The 27,937-nt window shown below is 38.9% G+C and overlaps 1 protein-coding gene across 2 annotated transcripts in view; it reads right to left on the reverse strand.

Annotated features, from left to right (window-relative positions):
* The window catches only part of RALA (RAS like proto-oncogene A), a 72,714-nt gene extending 45,122 nt beyond the window's left edge, over nt 1-27,592 (reverse strand). Inside the window, exon 1 of one of the 2 annotated variants that reach the window (XM_060632206.3) lies at nt 27,333-27,592. The gene's annotated coding sequence lies outside the window, so the exon portion shown is untranslated. Of the gene's footprint in view, nt 1-18,925; nt 19,032-27,332 lie in introns of those variants that run through there. The other variant, XM_078442584.2, reaches the window with a different exon arrangement.
* Nucleotides 27,593-27,937: the final 345 nt, after the last annotated feature.

Here is a 27,937-nt window from a genome sequence, read left to right on the forward strand (position 1 = left end):
TCTTAATCAGGCTTTTGTTAAGATCCTGGAATATCTTCACACTGTTAAGTCAAATCGTCAATTCTCAACCTTCATTACAGATGACCCAGATGATCACTCCCTTTTTCTTAAAATACTGTGTTTGATTTCCAGGACACCATAATCACTTGGCTTTCCTCAAATCTCTATGGCGCTCCCTTTCGATCCCCTTTGTTCTAAGTGTGGTGGACCTCAGGGTTCAACTTGAACCTCTTTTTTCTGTCTACGTTCATTCCTTCATAACCTCACTCAGTATACTTCAATAAGAGATGCCACCCAACTTTATACCTCCAGATTTCATCTCTCTCCTGAAGGCCAGACTCCCATTCAGCTGCCTCTGACAGCTTCAGCTGGTTGCATTCCAAATTTAACTGTCCCAATTCCAAACCGTCCAAAACTAAACTCCTAATTTCACCTACCTCAACCTGCCTCTCTCTCAGTTTTTCCTTTATCTTAGTAAACAGTAAACCCATTCTTTGAGTTGCTCAGGCCATACGAGTCATTTTTGCCTCCTCTTTCATAGCCCACATCTGATCTCCTGGCAAATCTGTAAGCTCTACCCTCAAAATGTATCTACTCCTGAGAAGAATTTCCATGTTACTCTGAATAACAATAACAGTCTTACAATGAAATGTAAGGTCCTAAGTTATCTTACCAGTCCTTCTACTAGAAGGGAAACACATGGCTCATTGCTTCACATTATTTAGGACTCCCCTGGGTAGAATAGAAGATTCATGGGCGCAGGGAATTTTTCTTTGTTTCCTGTTTGTTACATCTCCATTATTTTATATAGTACACAACACATAGTAGATACTTAATATTTGTTGAATAAATGAGTCAACTGTGAGAAGAGGCAAAAAATACTTTCTAAGGCAATAGAAAACTTATTGGTAAAATAAATTGTATGTTAATTTTTTTCTCACTTCCTACTTTCAAAGTATTTTTTAAACATAATCAAAGCCCCTGGTAACTTATGGCAGAAAGAAGACTAGCAACGAGTCAGTGGTCCTAGGTTGTACCACATACTACTAGCCTCTAGAAACTTCAGTTTTTCATTAATGACTGCACAAGGAGCCTTGGACCCTTTAAAATCAGTAAACAAAATTTTGCATCTGACTTCAGAGACTTATACAATGACAGATACTTTCCAAACCCACAGGCATTTGACCACAGCCTCTATAAAGGTGTGTTGACAGGGAAGTCTAACTTCCTGGAAAAAAATGTCCTGCTATACAGGAGAAGTGTCAGAGTAGCTGATAAGCTGGTGACACAGAAGTGAAACAAACACTTATTAAAGGGCTGAAAATGTCCAAGGCTTTATGTTAGATACAATTAACACTGGAAAGTAAATAGGAATTTTCTTTGTTTAGATTTTTGTAATAGACCGTGTAAATGAGCCCCCAAAATTATGTAGCATGTCCAAGGTCACACAACTAATAAATGGCTAAGCTAAAATTCAAATACAGGTCTATGAAATCCCAACCTACACTATTCCTAATGTATCATACACCAAAAGTTTTGGTTACAAGGACACAACATATCTGGGATGGCAACAGAAACTGATGGAATGTTTTGATCAGAGAGACAACTAACTGGGCTCTACGTCTAGCATATTTACAAAAATTATCTTCCTAGCTGAGTCACAGGTCACTATGAAGGATAATTCCAGAGTTCCCAGAATAAGCCCCATAAGGGCAGAGGTTATGTAGACTTCCTACTGGGAAGAATCCACTCCTAAACAAATAGGGATACTCAGTTATATTTCTTCATAAAAACTAATATATACTCCTACTTATTTTTCAAGGAAAGGAAGCTAAAATTTGTGGATGAATGCCCACCGTGTTCTAATATTTTGCAGTATTTATTAAAATGACCCTGTAAGGCAGGCATCAAATAGATGCAAAATACTAGACTCAAAAGACTGTGGAAGATATTACAAATCTTTGATATTAACAAGCTGATGTAAACAGAGCCCATCTGTTTCCAAGCGCTACTGCTCAGATCTATCTACTTGGATATTCACAAACAACTCAAACTCAAAATCATGATATTCTTCCTCCTATATTCCCCTTCTCAATGAATGGCATCCTCATCCACTCAGGCTCAGGAACCCACACCAGAAACTTCCGTTATTCTTGATGCCTCTCCTTAACTTTTCATGTGTAATTAATCACTCAAGCCCTACACATTCTACCTCCTCGGCATTTCAAATGCATCTGCTTTTCTTAATTCCCCTGATCCAATTCAGGACATTATCGTATTGGCCTGAGTTGTGCTAAGAGTCGTATTATCCTCGCCTGATAGCCTGACCCCTTCCAATGCATTCTCTAGAATATCGATCTTGAGAGCAGGCTTCTATGCACCCCAGGATGAATATAAAATGAACCACTGGAATATGGGAAAAATCAGAACTTGTATTTACATGTGTTTATAATGTTAGAAAATGAGAAATTAAGCTTTACTAATAGCCAGCATACTGACACTGGCATCCTCGCTGGGTCTCTGTCAAGTGGGGAAGGTCTATGTGGGGTTTGAGACGTAGGCCCTGAGGGAAGACTGAGCAACCCGAGAGAGGTGGAGAGTAGTGCTCTCACAGCTGTTCACTGTCGGGATATTAGAGTGTGTTTTAGTTTACATGACCCAGGTAGGTATGTGTAAAAATTATTCTCTACGTTTTACCTAAAACATCTTTACAAGACAGATAATTTAATAAGCTTCCTGAAAAGAAATCATGAATTGAAAAGATTCGTGCAAGTACAGGTGAGCAACAAGACAACGGCAGAGCTTTAACTCATTTTCACTTCTAGTATAAGCTCTTCATCAGTTTCATGGAAGAAAACGATGGCAAAGTAAATCAGATCTGAGAAGGCCAAACTAAAATGGAGGACTGAAATGGCAATATGCATTTATGTATGTAATTCTATTAGGTTTAGGTCTGGCCTCTGACAGAAAACCCAAAACATCGGTTAAAAATAGACATTAATTTCCATGATGATAGAAGTATACAGAGACAGGCAATCCAGGACTGACAACGTTGCTCCAAAATTATCTAACAACCAGTATGCTTCCAGTATTTTAGGGGGCAGCTGTACCCATGGTACAGAGGATTCCCAGTCATTACAAATAAATTTAAGGTATGCAACCCTCTCTACTTTAAGAGCCCTTCCTGGAGTTTCACAAATCATTTCTGCTTGATCTCACTGGCCAGAAATTAGTCACCTGGCCACACAGTTAACTGTAAGGGAGACTGGCATTTGTAGTCTTTATTCTGGGCAAGCCCCACTAATATCTGGGAGTTTCATTTACAAAAGAAGGGGAACACTGAGATAAGCTGTCTCCAACACTTGGTATAAACGATAAACCTCATGCTGTTCCTCATTAACCAAGATTTAGCCACAGTATCAAAATACAAAAAACAAAAAGATCTGAATAATGAAGTCCCTCCATCCACTGTAAATATGGTGCAAACTGATGTGAGGCAAAATCTGAACTGAATAGACTAGAGACTATTTGTACTATTGATTTACTTAGTGTGACTAGTCGTACATTTTGCTGCAAAAATAGTATTTCATTAAAGGGTATTACACCAAATTATGAAATACTTAGTATATGCATAAAATTATCTTTCTTAAGTTCTAAGAATTCTAAATCCTAAAACACATTCATTTTAGATAAAAGAATTATGGAATGGTAGTATGAGACAATTAGAATTATTAAGTTATTTAGAAACTAAGTGTCTGAGGGGCACCTGGGTGGCTCAGTTGGTTAAGTGTCCAACTTCGGCTCGGGTCACGATCTCGCAGTTTGTGAGTTCAAGCCCCACAATCAGCTCCACACTGTCAGTGCCGAGCCTGCTTGGGATTTTCTTTCTCTCCCTCTCTGTCTCTTCCCCACTTGTGTGTGCTTTCTCTCTCTCAAAATAAATTAATAAACTTTAAAAAACAAAACACACAAACAAAACTATGTGTCTGGAACAAGAAAGCCTCCATGTTTTTTAGTCCTCTTTAAATTAATGTTATACTGCAGCAAAACTTTATATAATTACTCTGAACTTAACGATAAATGTTCACAAGCATCCATTAAGGCATTCCTATTAATAGTGAAATCTACATTATATTCTATTAACACTTGTTCTTCCTGTCATGTCAAAATGTCTAAAATAACATAGAAAACAAAAGGTCAAATTAAAATGCATTTGCAACAAATACTGGAAAACATACAGGTTTTTGGCTAACAAGAAGAATAAAATTCTTGGACAGGTAGATTAAGGTGCAAATGTTTCTAACATGTCAGTTAAAGTATTTTCTAGATTCTAAAATAATAGCACACAAGAGCTGCTTTTTACTTGCTAAGAAAGCAAGGGGTCTCAGAGAAGGTTATCTCCAAAAGTAAATTGCTTCTTTCATAAAAACAGTGTGTTACATGGAAAAACAATGTAAATATACCACTGATGGAGCTATGTGGATGAATAAGAGATTCTAGGGTAAGCACACACAGGTAGCACTGCATCTGAAATTTATTCTCTGCATAATTGACAGCTAACATAACAAAACTGAAACTGGAAATGCACAAAATGCTATGTTATTAACATGGTTCATTTTATAAAAATAAGACCCTAAACATACAGAGAAGGATGGGGACCACATCCCCACTCATTTTGTAACACCAACATAATCTTGATATGAAAACCTGAAAAGAAAGAAAAACACAGGCCAATCTCTCATAAACACAAATGGGAAAATATTAAAAATATACAATGGTTGGGGCGACTGGCTGGCTCAGTCGGTTAAGCGTCCGACTTCAGCTCACATCATGATCTCACGGTTTGTGAGTTTGAGTCCCACATCAGGCTCTGTGCTGACAGCTTGGAGCCTGGAGCCTACTTCAGATTCTGTGTCTCCTTCTCTCTCTGCCCCTCCTGAACTTGTGCTCTGTCTCTCTATGTCTCTCAAAAAATAAATGTCAAAAAAATTAAAAAAAAAAATACAACGGTACATTTAAAAAAATCATGATCCAACTGGATTTGAGGAATACAAGGTTCCACTAACAAACTGATGTAATTCACAAAAGGGGAGAAAAATCACACAACTATCTCAACAGATGCAAAAAAGTCAGACAAAAATGCAACATTCATTCACAAGAAAAGCCTTAGCAAATTAGAAAAAGGAGGAAACCTCTTTATACTGATAAATAATTTTTACAAAAACTTAACAGGTAAAATAGGAAGTGTTTTCCCCATGAGATGAAGGATAAGACAAGACTGCTTCCTATCATCACTTCCAGTCAGTAAAGTCCTGGAAATTCTAGTCAGTACAATAAAGCAAGCACAGAAATAAAAGGCAAAGGACTGGATAGGAAGAAGCAAAACAGATTACTCACAGGCAACATTCCAAAAGAATTAAATTATCAATATTAACAAGTGAATTTAGCAAAACTGTTGAAAATCTGATCCTAACTTAGAACATTCTATTTCTGTATTTTAAAAGTAATTACGGATCAAAGTCCTAATGTAAGACCTAAAATAATAAAACTCTTGGAAGAACACAGGACAAAAACTTCACAATACTGAATTTGGCAATGGTTTCTTGGATCTGACACCAAAGGCACTGGTAACAAAAAAAAAAATGGACACACTGGACATCATGAAAATTAGAAACTTTTGTGCATCAAAAGATGCTATCAACAGAGTAAAAAGGCCACCCACAGAAAAGGAGAAAATATTTGCAAATCATATATGTGATAAGGGATTGATATCTAGAATATACAGAGAACTCCTATAACTCAACAACAAAAAAACAACCTAGTTTAAAAATGGGCAAAGGACTTGAACAAACAGACATTTCTTCACAGAAGATAAACAAATGGCTGACAAGCATATGAAAAAAATACTCAACATCACTAATTATTAGGGAAATGCAAATCAAAACTACAGTGAGATACCATCTCACACCAATTAGGATGACCACTATCAAAAATACCAGAAAACAAGTGTTGACAAATATATGGAGAAATCAGAACCCTTGTGCACTGCTGGTGGGAATATAAAATGGCACAGCCATTGTACAAAACAGTATGGCAGTTCCCCCCAAAATGAAAACTAGACTTATCACACAATCCAGCAATTCCACTTCTTGGTTTATACCCAAAAGAATTGAAAGCAGGGTCTTGAGATATTTGTACACCTGTGTTCATAGCAGCATTATTCACAACAGCTAAAGCATGGAAGCAACCTAAGCATCCATGGGTAGATGAATCAGCAAAACTTGGTAAGTATGTATGTGTGTATATATACATATATACATACATATATATATATATATATATATGTGTGTGTGTGTGTATATATATATGTGTGTGTGTATATGTGTGTGTGTGTGTACATATATATATGTATATATACACACAATGGAATATTATTATTCAGGCTTAACAAGCAAATAAATTTTTAAGTTTATTTATTTTGAGAGAGAAAGAGCACACACATGCACAAGCAGGGAAGGGGCAGAAAGGAAAGAGAATTCCAAGCAGGGACCCAGGAATCACTGTCAGAAACCCAGGAACCATGAGATCATGACCTGATCTGAAATCAAGGGTCGGATTTCGCTTAACTGACTGAACCACCCAGTTGCTTCCGAAACAGCAAATAAGTTCTGACACATGCTACAACATCAATGAACCTTGAGGACACTGTGCAAAGCCAAGTAAGCTAACACAAGAAGGCAAATACTGTAAGATGCCACTTATATGAGGCACTTAGAGTAGTCAATACAACAAGATGGAAAGTATACTGGTGGTTACTAGGGACTATGGGAAGAGAAGAATGTGAAGTTATTATTTATTCAATACAGAGTTTCAGTTTCACAAGATGAAAAGAGTTATGGGGATGAATGGTGGTGATGGTTGTATAACAATGTGAATGTGTTTGGGGCGCCTGGGTGGCTCGGTCGGTTAAGCGGCCGACTTCGGCTCAGGTCATGATCTCACGGTCCCTGAGTTCAGGCCCTGCGTCAGGCTCTGTGCTGACAGCTCAGAGCCTGGAGCCTGTTTCAGATTCTGTGTCCCTCTCTCTGACCCTCCCCCGTTCATGCTCTGTCTCTGTCTCAAAAATAAATAAACGTTAAAAAAAAAAAATTAAAATAAATAAATAAATAAATAAAAACAATGTGAATGTGTTTAATACTGCTAAACTATACAATTGAAACGTTTAAGATGGTAAATGGCATATGTATTTTGCCACAAAAAAGGAAACAATAGAATTTGAGAATAAAAACTTAAAAATATATCTGTGTTAGTTGCCTGTTACTGCACAAATTACCCTAAAACTTAGTGACTTAAAATAACAAACATTTATTATCCTACAGTTTGAGCAGCCTAGGTAGTTGGTTCCAGCTTGGGCTCTCATGAGGCTATAATCAAGATGTTGTTAAGCTGTAGTCATCTAAAGGCTTAAACATTGGAGGAGCTGCTTCTAAGATAGCTCATTCACATCACTGTTGTGGCAGAAAGCCTCCGAGTTCTTCACTACCTGGGCCTCTCCATTGGGCTACTTAAATGTTCTCTTAACATGACTTCTGTTTTCTCCAGTTGAGAGAAAGAAAGCAAGGCAGAAGCCAAAATATCTCTCATGACCTAGTCTTGGAAGTCACACAATGTCATTTGGTCAGCCCTATTCAGTGTGAAAGGGAACCATATACCAAGAGGCAAAATTTTGGTGCACAAATTTGGAGAATGGCGACCACAAGGAACTTTGTATGGGAAACTATAAAACACTGATGAGAAAATTTAAAGAAGACCTAAAGAATGCTTTAGTTCAGGTTTATGGATTAGAACACTCATTGTAAAAAAAAAAAAAAAAAAAAAAAAAAAAAAAAAGCCACTCTTCCTCAAATTTATTTATAGATTTAATGCAATCCCAATAAAAATCACAGCAGGTTTTTTGGTGAAAATTGGCAGTTGCTTCTAAAATTTGTATGGAAACAATAACACCAACAACATCCAAGATGATTGTGAAGAACAACCACCAAAGTATGCAGTGATTGGCAAGCTAGGCTGTTTGGGTGTTTTTCTGTAATAAACTTATTTTACTTACTTTTAATGATATGTATTTCTTAAATGTTGAAACAATCTCAAATTTATAGAAAAGGTATGAGTACAATACAGAAAGATGTTTCCCTGAACCATTTAAGAGTAAGTTGCTGGTATGCTGCTTCATCTCACCTGAACACTCTGAGCTTATTTCCAACAAACAAGGACAATCCCCGAAAATCACAATACAGTCATTACCGTTGGGATATGAACATTAACACAGTCCTATCTCGGAATCCTCAGACCCCATCCATGATTCTGCACTGGCTTAGAATCATTTGTTGCCTTTGGTTGCTGCATCTCGTTGGCCTCCTTTGGTCTGGCATGATTTCTCATACTGTGACTTTCATGAACTTGACAATTTTGAAGATTACTAACCAATTATTTTATAGAACGTCTCTTAAAACTGAGTTTTGTCTGATGCTTAGATTCAAGTTATGCATCTTCCACAAGAACAACACAAAAGTGATGCTGTTTCTTCTGTCTGCATTTCTTTTTAAAAGACTCTATTTATTTTTAAAAAATATTTAAGTAATCTCTACACCTAACGTGGGGCTCGAACTCATGACCTCAAGATCAACAGTCACTTGCTTTTCCGACTGAGCCTGCCAGGCACCCCAACAGACTATTCTTTAGGGCAGTTTTAGGTTTATGACAAAATAACTTATTTTTGTAAATAAAGTTTTATTGGGATCTAGTCATCCCCATCTGTTTACGTATGGACGATGGCTGTTGTCTATTACAACAGCTGAGGTGAGTGGGTATAACAGAGACCACATGGCCTGCAAAGCCTATATTTAATATTTTGGCCCTATGAGAAAACCTTTGCTGACTCCCTACTCTACTAACTGTCAAGACTTCTTAGAAAGCTACAGTAATTAAGACAGTGTGATATTAGTGAATGGATATACCAGGAGTTGGCAAGCTTTTACTGTTATGAATGTAAATGTGCCCACTTTAAAAGATAACCTCACCTGAACACCAACTTGAAAATTAATTTCTAACCTGTTTAAATCTATAGTTTCATTAGATTTTGAAAACATGTATTACAAATACACACGAAAAAGGAAACACGTTTTGATGAGTCTGCAAGAACTGACATCAGAGAAAATGGAAATTAGCAAGATATTTCATTAAACCTCTGTCCTTAATTGTTAGATAAAATTAACTTAGGACTATCATTAAGTCAACACAACTAACAACATCATTCTCCCATTTTTTATCTGTATCTTTATGAGGCATCTATTTCAAATGTGACAAGCATTAAAATGAATATAAAACAGACTGCACCTAAAACCAAGCCTTTGAATCACCATTTTACAAAGTGTTAACTTTCACTAGAATGAAGATCATGTGAACAGAGATTTTTTTTTTGTATATATTATGGTCTACTATATCTCCCAGCACCTGTAAGAGGGCCAAATAATAGTTGTTTTTTTACTTATTTTTTCCAGCTTCATTTAGGTAAAATTGACAAAAGAAATTGTATACAACATGATGATTTAATATACTATTTATCTGGCATATGAATGATACAAGACCTGCAAAAGTTATAATAAAGCACAGTTGATTACACTGCTTTCACTAAACAATGCTTTTGTGCCAACAAAAATTTTTATTCTATTAATAAAACTTTTAAATTTAAAATAGCTTATATAACTTATTTTCTAACATTATTTTCTAACTTATATTTTATGATTTATAATGTATATTGTATAACTGCACAGCAGTACATGTATGTGATTTAAAAGTAAATATACACATGGGAGTTTCTAGAATTCTGTAGTGATGGGCCACGTGATCAAAAAGAGATAATTCTCCCGTGGCAGAGGTACTCAAAACCTAACTAGTTAATGACTAGGAAAGAACAAATTTGAGAGTATACATTTGGAAACTTCTAGAGAACTTAAGAGTAATTTTATGTCTATTCAATCTAACTTTTATTTTATTTTTTAATGAGATCATTTGGTTGTTTTTTCAGAGAGAGCACACATGCAAGCGGGGTAGAAGGTGGGGGAGAGGGAGAGGGAGAGGGAGGGAGGGAGGGGGAGAGAGAAAGAGAGAGAGAGAGGGAGAGGGAGAGGGAGAGGGAGAGAGAGAGAGAGAGAGAGAGAGAGAGAGAGAGAGAGAGAATCTTAAGCAGGTTCCACATTCAGTGCAGGCCCCACCGCAGGGCTCGATCCATAACCCTGGGATGATGACCTGAGCCAAAATCAAGAGTCTCACACTGAACTGACTGAGCTATCCAGGCACCCTGTCAATCTAACTTTTAAAATGGGCTTGCTTTCTGTTTTGAAATTTTCATTTTCCTAGTAATTCATCTGTATTGTATTTTATAAACATACATATGTAAATATGTGTGATACATATTGAAAATTTTTATAACAGTTCTTCACCAAAGATAATTTCAGAAGCACTGCCATAGAGAATAATCAAAATGCAAATCTGATCATAATGCTTCCTAAATTCTCTTGATGGGTCCCAAGGGCCTGTGATGAGGAGCCTTATGATCTCTCTACAACCCTCCCAACCCTCTCCCTCAGGGTCTTTTTGCTTTCCCCTTCTCACCCTGCAGGAATACACCACACTCACTCTAAATTTAATGGCATGAATTTGATTACCTGATTGTCCTGATCCATTTCTTTTACCAAAGTCCTGCTGGTCCTCCTGGTGATCACTTGGGGAAAACTCTCCTTGTTACTTAAGCCTAGGCTGAGTACCTATCCTTTTATGTGTCCAGCACAGTACCTGACACACAACAGGTGCTTATTCATTCAACAAACATTTTGTTAAGCAAAACCTATGTTCATGTCACCACACCATACTGTCTCCCCCAAAGTGTTCTATACTTCTCTTAAAAACTTTTCATTCTACTGACAAATGGATGTCTATCAGCTTCAAATATTAAAGAATGAAAAAAACAAACTATAATTTCTAAAGGAAAAAACCTTCTCAAATACTATCAATCTTCCCTTTTTCACTTCATTTATGAAACATTACTGCCAACATGTCCCAGTTTTGGAATGAAGAAAACACACATTAGTACCAACTTTCATCTCAAAATTACTTTCATATGACTGCCTTAAAAGGGAATTCTTCTTTCAAACCCTCCTGCCCCACCTTCCACACTGTAACAGAAACTTGAAACATAGGTTGATTGACTAATAGATATAGCAAAAATAAACTACAAAAAGGAAACCTGCTGCTGTTTATCCTTGGCCCAAGCATTTTAATATAAGTAAAAATATTTTACATTGACAGTCAAGTTGAAAAAATGAGTCCTGAGTTCTGAACCCAAATGATATTACAATTAGTCTAGTTTTTAAGGAAAGCCATTGAAAAGTCTGAATGTATCCTACTTCTTATTCTTAATCCGTCAACATCAAGAAACAGCACAAAGTAATTTATAAGCGGAGGTTGGGCTTCTTACTTTTTTCACTACTGTGTCAGGTGCATTCTACACTGCGTGACAAACCATTCTTAATATGAAGTCACTGAAATTTCACTAAAAGTATAGATAAGCTTTTATTTTATAATCTTCAACGGTAGCAATGCTCTGACAAAGGATTACTACTAGGTTTTAAACAACCAAAAAGAAGACCCCATAAATATTTGGGCACCGTATATCTTAATGTTTTTTGATTGAAGAACAAATTGTCAATATTTTCATCAAAGATTTAAAGATGTAATAAGATTAGATCCAGCTGAAGCTTATAAGAATAAAGGGCAGTAGCTATTTGATTAGTTATAGCAAAACAGCAACCAAATGAACAGCTGGGGTTTGGAAGAGGAGGAGAGGAAGGATAAACCCTACAGTAATTCTGGAGTAATATAATCTAATACTTTTATTTCCTAATCCAAAACAAAGCAACTGTTAACTAGATAATTTTTTACATATTCACATACATTTTTATATGAAAATTTAAACTATGTTTTGCTTAGTCTAATAACAGCATTTTCTAAATATTTAACGACTGATGGCCGGGGGAGTGGACCAGAATGTGCTACCACACAAAGGGAAGTCACGTTGTGATAAACCTTAACATCAAGGTGGGAAAATGGTGGTGGTTCAGCCAAAGTTGTAAGAAATGACAAACTCTAACTGTATAGACTACTTCCCCCACTCAATCATCAACAAGTGAATAGCCACGATTTACTGGGTGCCTTATTCTACTTAATGCTTAACATACACACATTAAAAAAATAATCATCATGGGAATTTAATGAAGAGATGATAATCGATGAGAAAACAAGCGATTTGGCCCACCAGAAGCAGTGTCCAGGCAGGATGGTATTTTAATTTTTGAGGTGTATTCAACAAAAATTTTAAACTCTGAATTGTATGTCTCACAAATTCCTTGAGGCTATTCTGAAATTCTTAGAGGCTATTATGAACCGGGGTACTTTCCCCTGGATTTAATAGCCCTAGAATGTGGAACTCTGAATTCTCCTATTGTCATTTCTAAGTCTTTCTACCCCTTCCCTTCCTTTCAGAGCTGTCCCTCACTGATCACTACTGCCCCTGTACTTGCCTTCAGCAGCACCCTTCACTCCTAAAAACTGTTTGGGCGCAAATTACCAGACTTATTGTAGTTAGATATAAAGTAAGAGTTCTGAAAGATGGCATAATTATTCCCGTGAGCATCAGATGCGTAACAGCCTTCAGTGCTAGGACTCTGCATTTCTACTTTGGATGTTCAAAGGTATGTTGTTTTTTTTCATTTGTTTTTAAACTTTACTTCCTGATTCTTAATAGTGTAGCCTTTAAGTTTCCTCACCTTCCACCTCATATGGTTAAATCTGGACGATTAAATGGAAATAAGGAATCTGAAATTGTTTAGGGTCAGGGACTGGCCACAGAAGGAAATGTATAGATTCTAGTTTCCTCCTTCTTTTTTAAGTGTTTCATATTTTAAGCTGTAAAATTTGACCTCAAAAGAAGTGAATGTTACTGTATGATTTCTGGAAGCCTGTGATCAGGATAGTTAGGAACTAACTCAAGAAATGAGGGACGTATGGCCTGAACAGGCAGATACCTGGGAAGCCGGCAAAGCAGTTGTATCACTGCTATTTTCAATTATTTGAAGAAAAGTATCTGTAAAATGACTGTTCTCGATTCTGTCAACAAATGCACTGTTTAGCAAGGGCTCAAAAATATGTTTGTGTACTAAGTGCTTCTTCAGAGAGCAAATCAGGAACAAAGAGAAGTCACAGAATAATACACTTCAGTTCAAAACAAGAATGAATTTTTTTTAATGTTTATTTATTTGAGAGAGAGAGAGAGAGAGAGAGAGAACGACAAGCAGCGGAGGGGCAAAGAGAGAGGAGGACAGAGGATCCGTACTGACAGCAGAAAGCCACATGTGGAGCCTGAACTCACAGACCGTGAGATCATGACCTGAGCTGAAGTTGGACGCCCAACCGAATGAGCAACCCAGGCACCCCAGGAATGAATTTTTAAATGAACATATCTAAAAAGGACCCAGATCTCCACAAGATCACTACAGTAAGTGTTTAAGCAATGGCTAGTGGCTGGGTAGTTTTGAGGGGATTTTTGTAAATAGTGGAAGAATACATTAGAAAACCTTTCAAGGTACGCTCTTTTAATTCTATGAGAAATGATATGTCTTAGACAGACAGCCTCAAACCACAAGTTCTCAATTCTGCATTTAAGTTTCATACTGAAAACAAATCCTAAGGAGTACTGGAAGAGCACAGAAGCAACACAACAAGGACACGGCATCCAGTTATTTGTTCAACTTCATGACGGTATTTATATAGCAGTTATAGCTATTAAAGACTTTAGATAAGAAACACTTTCAGTGATAACAATTATTTCCTTTTAGAGCAGGAAAATCACAACTTCATCAACAGTGTCTTCACCATCACCATGCACATCACACACCCAATGTCATGAAAAGGAACCGGGAACTATCCTGACTTAAAAAAAAAAAAAAAAAATCACTTCAAAGATGAATCATTCAACATATGGACAGTGACAGAGCTTGAGAATCCAAGTAAATGAAAGAGAGGAAGGAAACTAATTATAAAAAAATTGATTTCAGCAATCTGTAGGAATGTAGGCACTCCGAGACAGTTGGATATAACCCTGCCTCAGAGAGCTAAAGAAAACTACATAAAAGAACTCTCAAAAGAAGTACAGAAAAATCAGCCACAATTACCAAGTTGTTATTACTGCTAACTTCGCTTGCCTCTCACCTCAGTGGGAGGGGGAAAGGGGTATGCGGAATGCAAAGGAAACATCACATGAGTTTGTTTAGGTAAGAAAAAGTACTACTAGTAAAGGCTAATTTAGTGTTAAAATTAATCAGATAACAAATGTGGTTTTTTCCCAAAACTCCAGGTATCAACTTTCTACTCATTACTTTTGGTTTAATTTCATAAAAGTGGGCAAAAAATGACCCCAACACCCCTGAAGAAGCAGACATATATAGAGTCTGTCTGCCCAGCACCTCTTTCTAGAGGGAACTACTCCCTCCTTCCCGCGCGTTACAACAGGACTGCGAATCTGGATGCTCCACATCTCTCAAAAGCAAAAAGCAGGGCAAGCGACCTAACTTGGCCAGAGTACTCCATTCTTGGGCCAGGGGGAAAGACTGGCTCTTTCTGCTGAGCTGGGAAGAACTGAATCTGGAGACGAAAGTGGCCACATGTGAAGAGTCGGCCAAAAGAATGAAAAAAGAAGCAGAGCTGAAGAAGCGAGAGAAAAGCACTAAAATTCTGTTTTGCTGAAGAGTCTAAACTGGATTTCTGACTCTTACAACTGAAAGAGCCCTAATACCCATAGTGTGTGTCTATTTGCTTCTCGTGGTTCAGAAGGAAGTTTCTCACTGCTTAACTGCAGAACGAAGATGACAGTTACTATCACTGTCTTTAATTGTTTATTCTACTTCTGTACTAGCTAGACACATGAAAGAATTAAGAAAAGATCTAGCTCTTATTCCAATTGTCTAGAAAAGCCCCACAGCAAATGAGAAAAATTAAGCAAGGTTCATGGTTAACATCATTACCAAAATAAAACCCTTAGCATTCTCTGGCAGAAAGTCTTTGCAATTCAAATATCTATGAAGGATTTGTATCTGGAACACACAAAGAACTCACAATTCAATAACAAGATAACCTGTTTAAAAAATAGAAAAAGATTTGAGAGGACATTCCACCAAAGAAAATTTGTGAATGGCTAATAAACACATGAAAAGGTGCTCGACACCATTAGTCATTAGGGAAATGCAAAAAAACCTCACGAGATACAGTTTTATACCCAGTAGACTGGCCATAATAATTTCTAAAAAGACTAACCTAATAACCATTCTTAAAAGTGCAGAAAAATGAGGGGCCCCTGGGTGGCTCAGTCGGTTAAGTGTCCAATTTCAGCTCAGGTCATGATCTCACGGTTCTTGAGTTTGAGCCCCACGTCGGGCTCTGTGCGAACAGCTCGGAGCCTGGAGCTGCTTCAGCTTCTGTGTCTCCCTCTCTGTCTGCCCCTCCCCCGCTCATTCTCTCTCTCTCTCTCTCTCTCTCTCTCTCTCTCTCTCTCAAATAAACATTAAAAAAATTTCTTTTTAAAGTGCAGAGAAATGGGAACTCTCAAACATTGCTGGTGGGAATGCAAAATAATGTGAGACCACTTTGGAAAACAGTTTAGCACCTCCTTAAAAGGTTAAACATAAATGTACCATACAACTGAGCATTTCTATTCCTAGGTGTATAAAGGAGAAATAAAAACATATGTCCACACAAAGGCTTGTACATGAATGTTCATAGCAGAATTATTCGTAACAACCAAAAAAGGGAAACAATCCAAATGTTCATCAACTGGTAAATGGATAGCAAAATGTGGTGAATCTATTGAATGGAATACTTACCTACTATTCACCAATAAAAAGAAAAGAATTAGTGACACATGCCACAAAATGATGAGCCAGAAAAAAATTATGCTAGGTAAAAAAAACCCAAAGATTACTCATGGTATGATTCCATTTATAGTAATGCCCAGAAAAGGCAAATCTGTGGAGATAGAATGTAAGTTAACGGTTGCCTGGGGCTGGAGGTAGGGATGGGGATAACTACAAATGGGCAAAGGGATTTTATTGAAGTGATAAAAATGTTTAAAAACTGGATATTGGTGATGGTTACACAACCAGTTACCAAAAATGACTGTAACTTAAATGGGTGAATTTTATGATATGTAAATTGTATCTCAAAAAAGTTAATTAGAAAAAATGAAATAGGGACTAAGGAAGACATAATAAGCCAACAGATCAGAGGAAAAACAGCTATTTAAAGACAATTGGTGGCAACTAGAGAAATCTGAATCTGGGCTACATAGTAGATGATGTTATGAAATTATTACTTATGTGTTAAACAACAGTATTATGATGATACGGGAGAATGCCTTTATTCTCAGAAGACGTAAGATGAAGTACACAGAGGTGAAGTTTCATGAGGTCTCCAACTTCTTTCAAAGTAGAGAAAAATAAAAGCATCTATACTTAGAAAGATAAAGTAAACAGGGCAAAATAATAATCGGTAATCGGTGAAGAGAGGATGATTGGGAAATACAGGCATTCAATATTCTACTCTTTTAACGTTTTTTGTAAGTTGGAAATATTTCAAAATACAAAGCTGGGGGGCCAGGGAAGAGTTAAAAGGTAACCAAGTATAAAAGAATCACCAGTGCAGTTTTCTATGCATTTCAGAAAGAGGCACATAGTTGAGGTACAGAGACCATCATCTCTATTCCATACCTGTTCAGATACAGATAATAACAGGGAACAAATGGGAACTAAAAGAATAAAATAACTACGCTGTGAGCAAGTTAGAGCTTTATGAAAATGCTAATGCTAACCAATACTTTTTAAATAATTTAAGACAAAGCAACATAGGTATTGGTTGGTGTGGAAATCTTTATGTTACAAGTACATTCAGTAAAACATTTTGACTGAAGGTCAATAAATTTTCCCATCCCACCTATATCTCTCTTGGCTGATACAAAGATCAAATGAGATCATGCGCACAGAAGTGCTCAGTTTATTAAACCTAGCACCATTTTTGGTTACTCTTGTCTATAATTGGTGTTTCCCAATTTTGTAGTCAATACAGCACCAACAATTCTTGAAAACACTGTCAGTGTTGATTATGAATGATTCCCCTTCACTCTATTAGGCACTTTGTCTAGGTACTTGTTATGCAACAATTTGTAACAGTGTGCTTTTAACAACTGAAAATTGTAACAGCTTGAAACTCATCAGACACACTAATGCAAAAACCTTGCTATGAATCAAAAGCAAAGTTCACTTAGAAGTTCCAACAAAAAGCCACATTTACAGTTTTTACAACAAAGAGAACATTCTTGGAACTGGACATCAAACTAAAATGTCTAAGAAGAAAAAGACAGGATATGCCAAGATGTACATTACTTCACACACACAGGGCAGCTTAGACAAAGTATTCTAGCAGATGAAAGAAGATAATCACACCCACTAGGATGGCTATAATTAATAAGAGATGGACTATAACAAATGTTGGTGAGGATGCAGAGAAACTAGGAAGCCTTATACACCAATAGGGAGCAAGTAAAATGGTGCAGGTGCTTTAGAAAACAGTTTGGCAGTTTCTCAAAATGTTAAACGCAGAGTTACCATATGACCGAGTAATTCCATTCCTATACACACACACACACACACACACACACACACACACACACACACCCAGGAGAAATGAAAACACATGTCCATGCAAAAACATGTACATCTATTTTCATAGCAGCATTATCCAATATATGCCAAGAAGTGGACGCACCCAAATGTCCATCAACGGATGAACAGATAAACAAAATGTGGTATATTTACTCACTGGAACATTATTTAGCCATAAAAACGAATGAAGTACTGATACATGCTACAACATGGACGAACCTTGAAAACATTATGTTAAGTGAAAATTGCCAAACACAAAAGACCACATATTGTATGATTCCATTCATGGAATCCAGAAATGTCCAGAATGGGAAAATCTGTACGGATGGGAAGTGGATCAGTAGTTCCCTGGAGCTGCCGGTGGAGGGAATCAGGAGTGAAGGCTGATGAGCATGAGGTTTCTTTTTGGGGTCATGAAAATGTGGTCAGATCAGATAGTGGCCGTGGCTGCACAATTCTGTGACTGTATTAAAAACCACCAAATTATACTTTAAAAGAGTAACTTTTGCAGTATGTGAATTTCATCTCAATAAATCTGTTATTTAAAAAAAAAAAAAAAATCTAGCGCCCATACCCTTCAAATAAGCAAAGGACATAAAAAGACAATTCACAGAATAAAAAATATAAATGACCAGTTACTGTACAAAGAATTTAAACAGTTGTGAGCAAATAAACTTTAAAAACAAAATATAAAGACAAGAATGGGTTTTATGATCTAAGCCAAAGCAAAGGATAAAAGGATATAAGCAGAGAAAATGACCAAGTTTTGTTTTATTCTGAAGGACCAAAAAAGCTACTAAAACCCACAAGCAGCAAATAAGAATAAGTGAAGTTATTCTTAGTTGTAGAAGAGTTGAAGAATTATCTTAGTTGTATCATGGAGACATATGAAGACCTTGGAGACTAACAGGGTAGTGGGAAAGTTTCCAACAATCCAAGCATTAAGACTACGGCAGCCAAAGACCTCAGGGAATGGAGATTTTCTGTCACAGACAAATGTCTTACGCAGAAGGATGAGGGGAAACAGACTGTCCTCAGACTTAAAAGGTGAGGGTAGATAAAGTAAGGGGGGGAGGGGGGGGAAGGAACAGGAAAAAACCAACCTCCTGCCCAAGCTCTGCCATCAAGGTGCCATCAATTTACCGGAGGGTGAGACTTGAGGGTCTTCACAGCAAGGCATCCCCAAAACCTCTCAAGGATGAACTGCATGCCAGTGAGGCAATGTGACCCAGAGAGAAAAAGGCAACATGGGTCCTGGGAAAAGCAGAGATGGACAAATGGCCTGGTGAGTGAGAGCTCCTCAAAGCTGGGACCAAAAGGGATTATTAAACACCCCACCTACCAGCGCTCCTGGGACCATGATGATGGACAACAGACCATGGACTAAGAGTTGCAGGGACTTCTGGGGGAGGAGCACGTCAGCCCAGGAGGCAAGAAATTAATAAATATCCTTCCCTGCACTCCTGGGAAAGGAAATGCTTAGAATGACAAACACAGAAACAGGATGTGGACTGAGAGTTCACCAATGGACCTAGATAATTGTGAAATTATAAGAATTTACGGAAAATGTGCTATTTGAACTTTCTGGGTGACTTAGATGGCAGTCGAATGAAAGCACCCTCTAGAACTTGGGAGGCAACACTGGTGTGTATCCATAACCGGCATGTGGACACCATATATGCTGGATGCCCACCCAACACTTGATTCCACACAAACACATCACTTCCAGCTAGAAGACTGGGTCTTCCAAAACGAATTGTGGAGAAAAAACAGATGATCCAGGCTCTACAAACTTCTCTGGAACAACCCTACATCTGTGTACTCTAGGTCACTCCCAGGGATAAGCTCATTTAATTATAAACCTGACTTGCCATATGACCTACAGACCCAAGGAGCCAAGCCATGACCACATCAATAAAAGGTAAGCCTAATTTATCTGTCTACAATATGAGGACACCACTTAAGACTGTGAAAGCCTAGGGATTCCTAAGTGGCTCAACTGGTTAAACATCCAACTTCAGCTCAGGTCGATCTCGTGGTTTGTGAGTTCAAGCCCCACATCAGGCTCTCTGCTGCCAGTACAGCTTTGGGTCCTCTGTCCCCCCTCCCCGTCCCTCCTCAGCTTGAGTGGGCTCTCTCTCTCTCTCAAAAATAAATAAACATTAAAAAAAAAAAAAAAAAAAAGACTGCGAAAGCCTAGAAGGGAATCCTTAGATCTTCACAGACCCATGGCAGCTTTAGCCTAGAGGAGAAAAGGAGGTTACCCTATGGCAAGCATGACTGGCTGAGAGAAGACTGAAATGAAGTTCAGAAGAACTATGTGGCAAGGTAAGAACAAAACTTAGGACTGGTTGTGTGAACTGGGAAACCTTATATTAGTCCTCACCTTGCTTATCTTTGTACTTTGCTCTGTCCACTAGGAAAGTCAGTATTTCCTGCCTCTAACCACATGCATCTCCATTTAGTGTCTCTTACAGAGACAGTGAAGGACTGCAGGCTTTGAAAGACACTTCCATAGCTAAGATAATATCTAGTACAATGTAGATTTTTGTATATCCACAGAAAAAAATAATACAATAAAACAATCAGCATGTCTTATTGAAGACACTGTTATTCCTCTGTTTAACATTGTTCTGGAGATACTAATCAATGCAATTAGATAACATAAACATTTAGAGGCATAACCATTGGAAAAGAAAGGATTGAAATCTCTACAGGTGACACGATAGTATATCTGAGCCTAAAGGAAGCAATGATAAAAGTAACTCAAACAATAAGACTTTAGCAAAGTAGCAGGAAAACATGCAGAAATCAGCACTATTCATTTACATGAATAATAACCAATTAGAAGATATAATGTATAAGAAAATTCTATTTATAACGGTAACAACAACAACAAAAGATAAAACACTTAGGAATAAACTCTACAAGAAATGTTCAAAACTTATACGAAGAAAACCATAGACCTTTCCCCAAAGACACAAAAGTTGATTTAAGAAAATGAAAAAACATTGCTTGTTCTAGGTTAAGATGTCTCCAACACCATCAAGAAATCAGTTCTAAGTTAAATCATAAGTTTAATGCAATCTCAATAAAAATAGCAATGATCTTTTTAATGAATGGACTTAGAAAAATTGACACCGAAGTGCATATGGAAAAATACAACACGCAAGAACAGCAAGGACGACACAGAAGAGGACAAGTTATAATGGGGCATAGACCTACCAGATATTAAATCATATACAACGCCCCCATGATTAAACCAGTATGGTACTGGTGCATAAACAGTTCAACAGAGTAAAATACACCCAACTCCATAAAAATTCTAGTATATGACAAAGGGAGCCAAGATTTTTAAAAACTAAATGGCACTGGGACAACTAGAGAGCCATGTAGAAAATGATAACATTATACCCATTCCTCACACCATAAACGTAAATGTACTCCAAATGGGTCAGAAAACTAAATGCGGAAAATGAAACTATAAGAATACCGGAAGGCGGCATGGGTGAATTCCTCTATAACCTGAGGATAAGGAATGACTCTCTAATGATGATGAAAAATTCAGATGCAAAAAATTTAAGATTAATATATTTAACTACACAAGAACAGACTTTCACACGTCCAAAAAACCCTGTAAGCAATGCCAAAGATGAGTGGGCAAAGTATCTGCAACATACATCAAAGTTACATGGTTAACAATCTTTTTTTGCTTTTAATTTTTTTAATATTTATTTTTGAGAGAGAGTGCGAGCACAAGTGAGCAGGGGAGGGGCAGAGGGAGAAGGAGATACAGAATGTGAAGCGAGCTCCAGGCTTTTAGCTGTCAGCACAGAGCCCGACATGGGGCTTGAACCCACGAACCATGAAATCATGACCTAAGCCAAAGTCGACGATTAACCGACTGAGTCACCCAGGTGCCCCTAAATGGTTAACATTCTTAAATAAAGAGAACTTTTAAAACCTGAGGGAAAAAGACCAAAAATTACTTAAAAAGTAGGTAAATAACATGAACATTTAATTTTTAAATGTAAAAAAAAATGACCCTTTAATGTACAAAAAGATGTTCAATTTACAAATTAAAACTATACTGAGATACCATTTCTCACCTATTAGATTGGCAGAAATTCAAAAACTTGACAATATAGTCCATTGAGGCTGTGGAACTCTTACACATTGCTGGAAGGTATTCAAAATAGTAGAGTTCCATTAAGAAGAGGAATTTGTCAATATCTAACAAATCTTATATATGCATTTATCCTGAATATTTACCTCCAACAATACAAAGACACACATATGTAAAGATTTTCATTATAACATTATTTATAATTGAAAAATATTGGAAATTACTTAAATGTCCAAGTACAGGACATAGGTTGAATACGCCATGGAATATTCTGCAGTTAAGAAAAAAAAAGTAATTTGTTTTAATTTATGTGTATTATTTTTTTCAAATGACTACTAAATCTTTAGGACATAAATAATTATTAAATTGTCTGGGCCTATTTAATAAACTGTTAGGTGTTTCTTTTGACGTAGGGATGCTGTGAAAAAATTATTGATATGACAAGGATGTCATGAACTAAAGATTCTGATAAAGGCCTGTGAAGGTTTTTGTTGTTGTTGTTAATGTTTATTTTTGAAAGAGACAGAGAGAGACAGAGACAGAGTGTGAGCAGGGGAGGGGCAGAGAGAGAGGGAGAAACAGTCTCCGAAGCAGGCTCCAGGCTTTGAGCTGTCAGCACAGAGCCTGATGTGGGGCTTGGACTCATGAGCTGTGAGATGATGACCTGAGCCAAAGTCAGATGCTTAACCTACTGAGCCACCCAGGTGCCCCTTGTGAAGGCTTTTAAGAGTATATTTATGTATGTACCTATGAGGTTACTATGGACTGTGATCAACAAAATTTACAATAGACTAATGAAGGCACTGTCCATAGTGGTAAGTGCTATGTTAGATTTTACGGCAGCACATAATAGGAGGAACCAGCCCAGTCTTGAAAGTTCCTGGGGTTCTTATTTGATTGGTTGGTTGGTTGGTTTCCTGTTGTTTGAGGGATGAGATCAAGAGAAAGAATCTAATCAAGATACTAAACTGAGTGCTGGAAGATAAGTAGGCATTACTAAACTGGAATAAGGAGGAATGGCTAGAACCAACTACGGAAGAGGAAATGGAGGACTAGGAAAACGCTAGCATTCAAGAAGCCTGGTATTGCTGGAACAGAATACCCTGCAAGAGAAGAGATGAGGCTAGAGAGTTAGGTAAGGAGTAGGTCTTGAGAATTTTTTATATGAGATTTAGGGATAAAAGGAGTTTGGATTTTGTTAATGGGCAAGAAAGAGCTGCGAAAGGGCTTAAAGTAGGGGAGTGTCATAACTGCTCTAACCAAGTGTGGAGAAAAGACGGAGGTGGGGTGGCACCAAGAGGCTAACAGGCTGCTGCAATAATCCAGAACGGACCTAGACAGGGCAGCTGAACTAAAGTATTTGCAATCAGTAGTGGGCAACCTCCATTTTCAATCAGTTACTATGCCAGCTACTCAACTGCGTTAGAAAGCAGGGATCCTGTGGCTTAGATGACTATAATCGTGATGTTTGTCGAAACCGGGGATCTTTGCCCACCCTTCACAATGCATCTGGGAGTAGAAGTCATTTCATAATCCTACTATGTCTTATTCTCCAACACGACATTGTCAAACCCTGACCTTTAGTTTCAATAAGTGAATTCGGCAACCCAACTGGACCTCAGATTTCAAAGAGATTGTGTGTGTCACAATTCTAACTGTGAATTCTAACTGTGAAGGCCTTTAAGAATAATATCACAATATTTTATGTCAGCTTGCTGATTTTGGCTTGCACAGACTACAATCTTGATGTTGAGCAACTATACCTTTGGGTATAATTATATCAGAGATTTAAATTCTCTTCTAAAGTGTATTCCTGTGACTCTTAAAACTCATGGAGCTTTAATTTCATTTTTTTCTATATGGTAGCCAAATCCTTATGAGTGTCATAAGGTAGTAAAAAAGGTGTCTTAGATGTAAAGAAAAAAAGAAAAACTATTACTAATGGGGACTGGAGAATGAGCCATATTTTACTTAGAGCTACATACTTTTTTTTTTTTTTTTTAAACCAAGAGATGAACACATCCTTGAAATCAAGCCCATTAAAAGTGCATCTTTTGAGGGGCGCCTGGGTGGCTCAGTCGGTTAAGCGTCCGACTTCGGCTCAGGTCATGATCTCATGGTTCGTGAGTTCGAGCCCTGCGTCAGGCTCTGTGCTGACAGCTCAGAGCCTGGAGTCTGTTTCAGATTCTGTGTCTCCCTCTTTCTCTGACCCTCCCCTGTTCATGCTCTCTCTCTCTCTCTCTCTCTCTCTGTCTCAAAAATAAATAAATGTTAAAAAAAAAATTTTTTTTTAAAGTGCATTTTTTGAAAGGAAAAAGAAATGCACAGGCTGGGAAAGGGTGAATAGCAATTAGACCCTTACAAGAGTTCTGCCACCTTTAAGCCTCTACACTAAACCCAAAGAGAAAACGATATATGGTCCGAAATGGTAAAAACAGACCCAAGACAACCCTGCCTCTTTTACCATTCTTCCCAATTCCCCTACAACCTCCCCCACCCCAACCTCCTTTAATGAAAGAACTGAAAAACAAGATTTCAGGAAAGGTCACTACAAAATAGGTTTTCCATAGTCCTCTCAAGTAGGGATTATTCAGGTACTTCAGAGGTAAAAAAGCGGTATCAACACCACTGTTGAGTTCCTAATACTCTACTCCTCCAGGGCACCTATCCGAACAATATCCAACCATTTTTTCATCATGGCATACACAGCAGATGAGAACACTGTATTTGCAGGCACGCTGGAAATAAACAGTGGTAACCCCAGGACCCACTGGATGGCCAAGAGTGCTGAAGGGCCCATTATCTTCACATTCCTGAAGCTCAGCTCAATCAGAATCTTGTTTTTCCTCAGCCTTTTAGGATTAATTGCAATATGCAATGCTCTCAGAATTCATTACTTTCAAATCCAGATTCTAATAATTACCAGCTACTAGCCTCCAGCCAATAATAACTTCACTTAGTCTTAGTAAAGTACGGCAAAACTGCCTATCTTACAGAGGTACTGTGGAGATTTAAAAATAATATAACTAAAGCTCTTATCATAGCGCTTGGCAGGCAATCAATGTATACGGATTTATTACCAAGAGGGTTGTTGAATTAAAATAGAAAAATCTGACCTCTGTATAGTGGTGATGTTTCAGAGATAAGAAACTGCAGGCTTCCCTCACCTTAGTGTCTGAGAGTTAAAACATTTTATAAAACAATAAAAACCATAAACTGTCTCCCTACTTCTTCCAAATCATAATCTTTTCCCTCCTTAAAAATATCATTGTATTCTAAAAGTGACTGTCCTTGCCCTCCATCCACTAAGGAATACAAGTGTGTAGAACACTGATCCACATACAAGAAGTGATTCTGGTACATTTATTTATGTTCTGCAGAAGCTGAGCTGGAAAACCAGTGCAGGACCACCACCAGACAATTGGAGGGGAAAGAAAATATCAGCACTTTTTTTTTTTTTTTTTTTTTTGGACCTCCCTAAAGTGAAAATAACCCTACCCTCTAGAGACAAAAACTCCCCCCATAAACAAATGTAGACAAGATTCTTCCCTATAAGTAGGCCCTTTCTCCCTGAGAGCCCTGCAAAGAAGTGTTGTATGAACTACTTCAAAATAAGTGATACAAATGATTGCACATTCAGCAGTCACACTAGAGAACACCTGGATCTCTGAAAAGAAATGTGGAAGTGCCTACTGGTAAATCATGCCAAGGTCATACCAGGATGTCAGAGGATTTCATGTACCCATGGGAGAAATAAGCCACTGTAACCAATTCTGTGACGTACCATGTTTTCCAAACAGTGGTGACTCCCAATTTCCTCTTTCTGATTAAGACGGGGAACAGTTATCAACTCCAAACATAAACTTACTGTCACTAGAAAATCTCTTAATAACTCTGGATAAACATGCTTAAGTAGTAAGTATTTAAGACTGGAATACAACAAGTTATTATAATGCCTAATCACAATAGCCCAAATATAATTTTAACCTTTCAGGGGAGGACAGTTTTGGAAGGACAGCAAAGGATTCTTCTTGAATCGTCCTTTAACCCTGCTAAAAAAACATTAAGACAAAGCAAAGTCTGTATGTGCCAAGAAACTAGAACACAAACAAAAACCCCAACAAAATAAATGTTTCCTGAGGCAACAACTGTGGGATCACCTACACATTCATTCAGTGGAAATATGGGAATAACTTCTTTGTTCCAGGGACATAGCATGGGAACACATGGATGCATAAGACATGGTTCCTGCCCTGAAAAAATTCAAACTCTAAAAATAATGTCTGAAGAGTCACAAGTCATTTTATAGTAATATTGTATTAATAGAGACAGACCCACATAAACGAGTAAGATACATTTAAATACATTAAAAAAGAAGCTTAAAAAAAGCCTTCTGCGAGTTTACTAACAAATTTTGTTATCCGAGTTTGGGAACACGATTAAAGTTGTACTGTACTTTCACGACAAGAATTAACTTATGACACACGTTTTATAAAGCTCCCCCTCCCCCAACCAAACACAATTTGTAAATTGGGTGCTTTTCAGCTTGACACGTAGGGCGTGGCACTGGAGTTCTCACACAACCCTAAAGACACTTGGATAAGCTCTCACAAGTCTGGACGTTCAGGTTTCCCAGCAAAGGCCAGTTAACTCCCTAATTCTCCTTCAGCCTTGAAACAACACTGCCACCTCTCTGTGCTGTCATCCCTGCCCACTTACACATATATACCCAGCCTAAAGCATACAAATCACATCTTCCACTCCTGGAAAACCTTAAGGAACGAACCACGAAGGAAACACCCCCTCGCTCAACATCTATATTCTCTTCTTCGTTTTAGAGGCTGGATTACCCTAATATGGGTAAACCAGTGCAGTTCAATGCGGAGCATCTAATGACTTCAGTCTGAAAAAACCATTCCTTAGACTGGCACAAAACCTTGGCGGAGATGCTTAAAAAGCAACTGCTCTGGTACACGCGAGGACTGGAAGAAAGGGAAGGAGGGGAGAGGGGCGGAGTGAGGCGCGGGGACTGCGGCGGTGGTGATGGGTCCCCCCAGGTCGCGGGCACCGCCCAGGCGGGGACCTCGGCGCGGCGGGCCAGAGATGCGGGGTGACCTTCCGACGAGGCCAACTCAAGGAGGTGCTGGGCTCGGAGGACCGCGCCGCAGCCGCCGGCTCTCGGGCGTACACTCGCCCGCACAGCAGCGAACACCGCGCCCCGGATTCCAGCCTGGGCTCGTCCCCGGGCAGAACGCGGCACTTGCAATCTCCGCGTCCGGGCCCTGAGCCTCGGCCTCGGCCCGCCGCCGCCCGGACACACCCCCGCCGCCGCCGCCCCAGCGGCCCCAACCTCTCCCAGGGCGGCCCGGGCAGGCATCGCTCACCTGCACCGCAAGCCGGTCTGCCGCCCCGCGGGCTCCGGAAGCCGCGGCTGAGCTGGCTTCGGCCGGAGAGAGCTCAGCCCTGGTCGTCTGGGAGGTTCCCCGCCGCGAGAGGCAGAAGGACGAGTCCGACGGGCGGCGGCGGAGCCTGGGCGGCAGGAGGAGGAGGAGGACTAGGGGCGCTCCGCTCTCCAGAGATCCACCCTCCTCCTGGCCGCTCTGCAGCAGCCGCCGCAGATCACTTCCGGGGCGCTGGGAAGCGGGGCGGGGCCGGCTGGGGAGTAACTTCCTGTTCGCGAGCGGAGAAGGGGGGTGTTGGGGCCGGAGCTGGAGAACAATGGCCAGGAGGGCGCGGGCTAGCAGGCGTCCACCCTCTGCGTGCCGAGGGCGGGCTGCGCTGCCCTTTGGACGGCCCCACACCCGACTCCCCGCGTCCGGCGAGGGGGAGTCGCCTCCCGGGGGCTCGGGAGTGGCCGCGGGCCCCGCGGAGGTTCCCGGATCTCAGCGTCGGCGCCGCGACGTCCTTGTCTCTCTTCTGGGGACCGGGAGGGGGTTCCCGGGGAAGGAGGGGAAAGCAGAGGCCGCCATCTTGCTTCCGGGGGGCAGCC

Source organism: Panthera onca, chromosome A2, assembly GCF_046562875.1.
Source record: "Panthera onca isolate mPanOnc1 chromosome A2, mPanOnc1 haplotype 2, whole genome shotgun sequence".
In the NCBI taxonomy this organism is placed as follows: Eukaryota; Metazoa; Chordata; class Mammalia; order Carnivora; family Felidae; genus Panthera; species Panthera onca.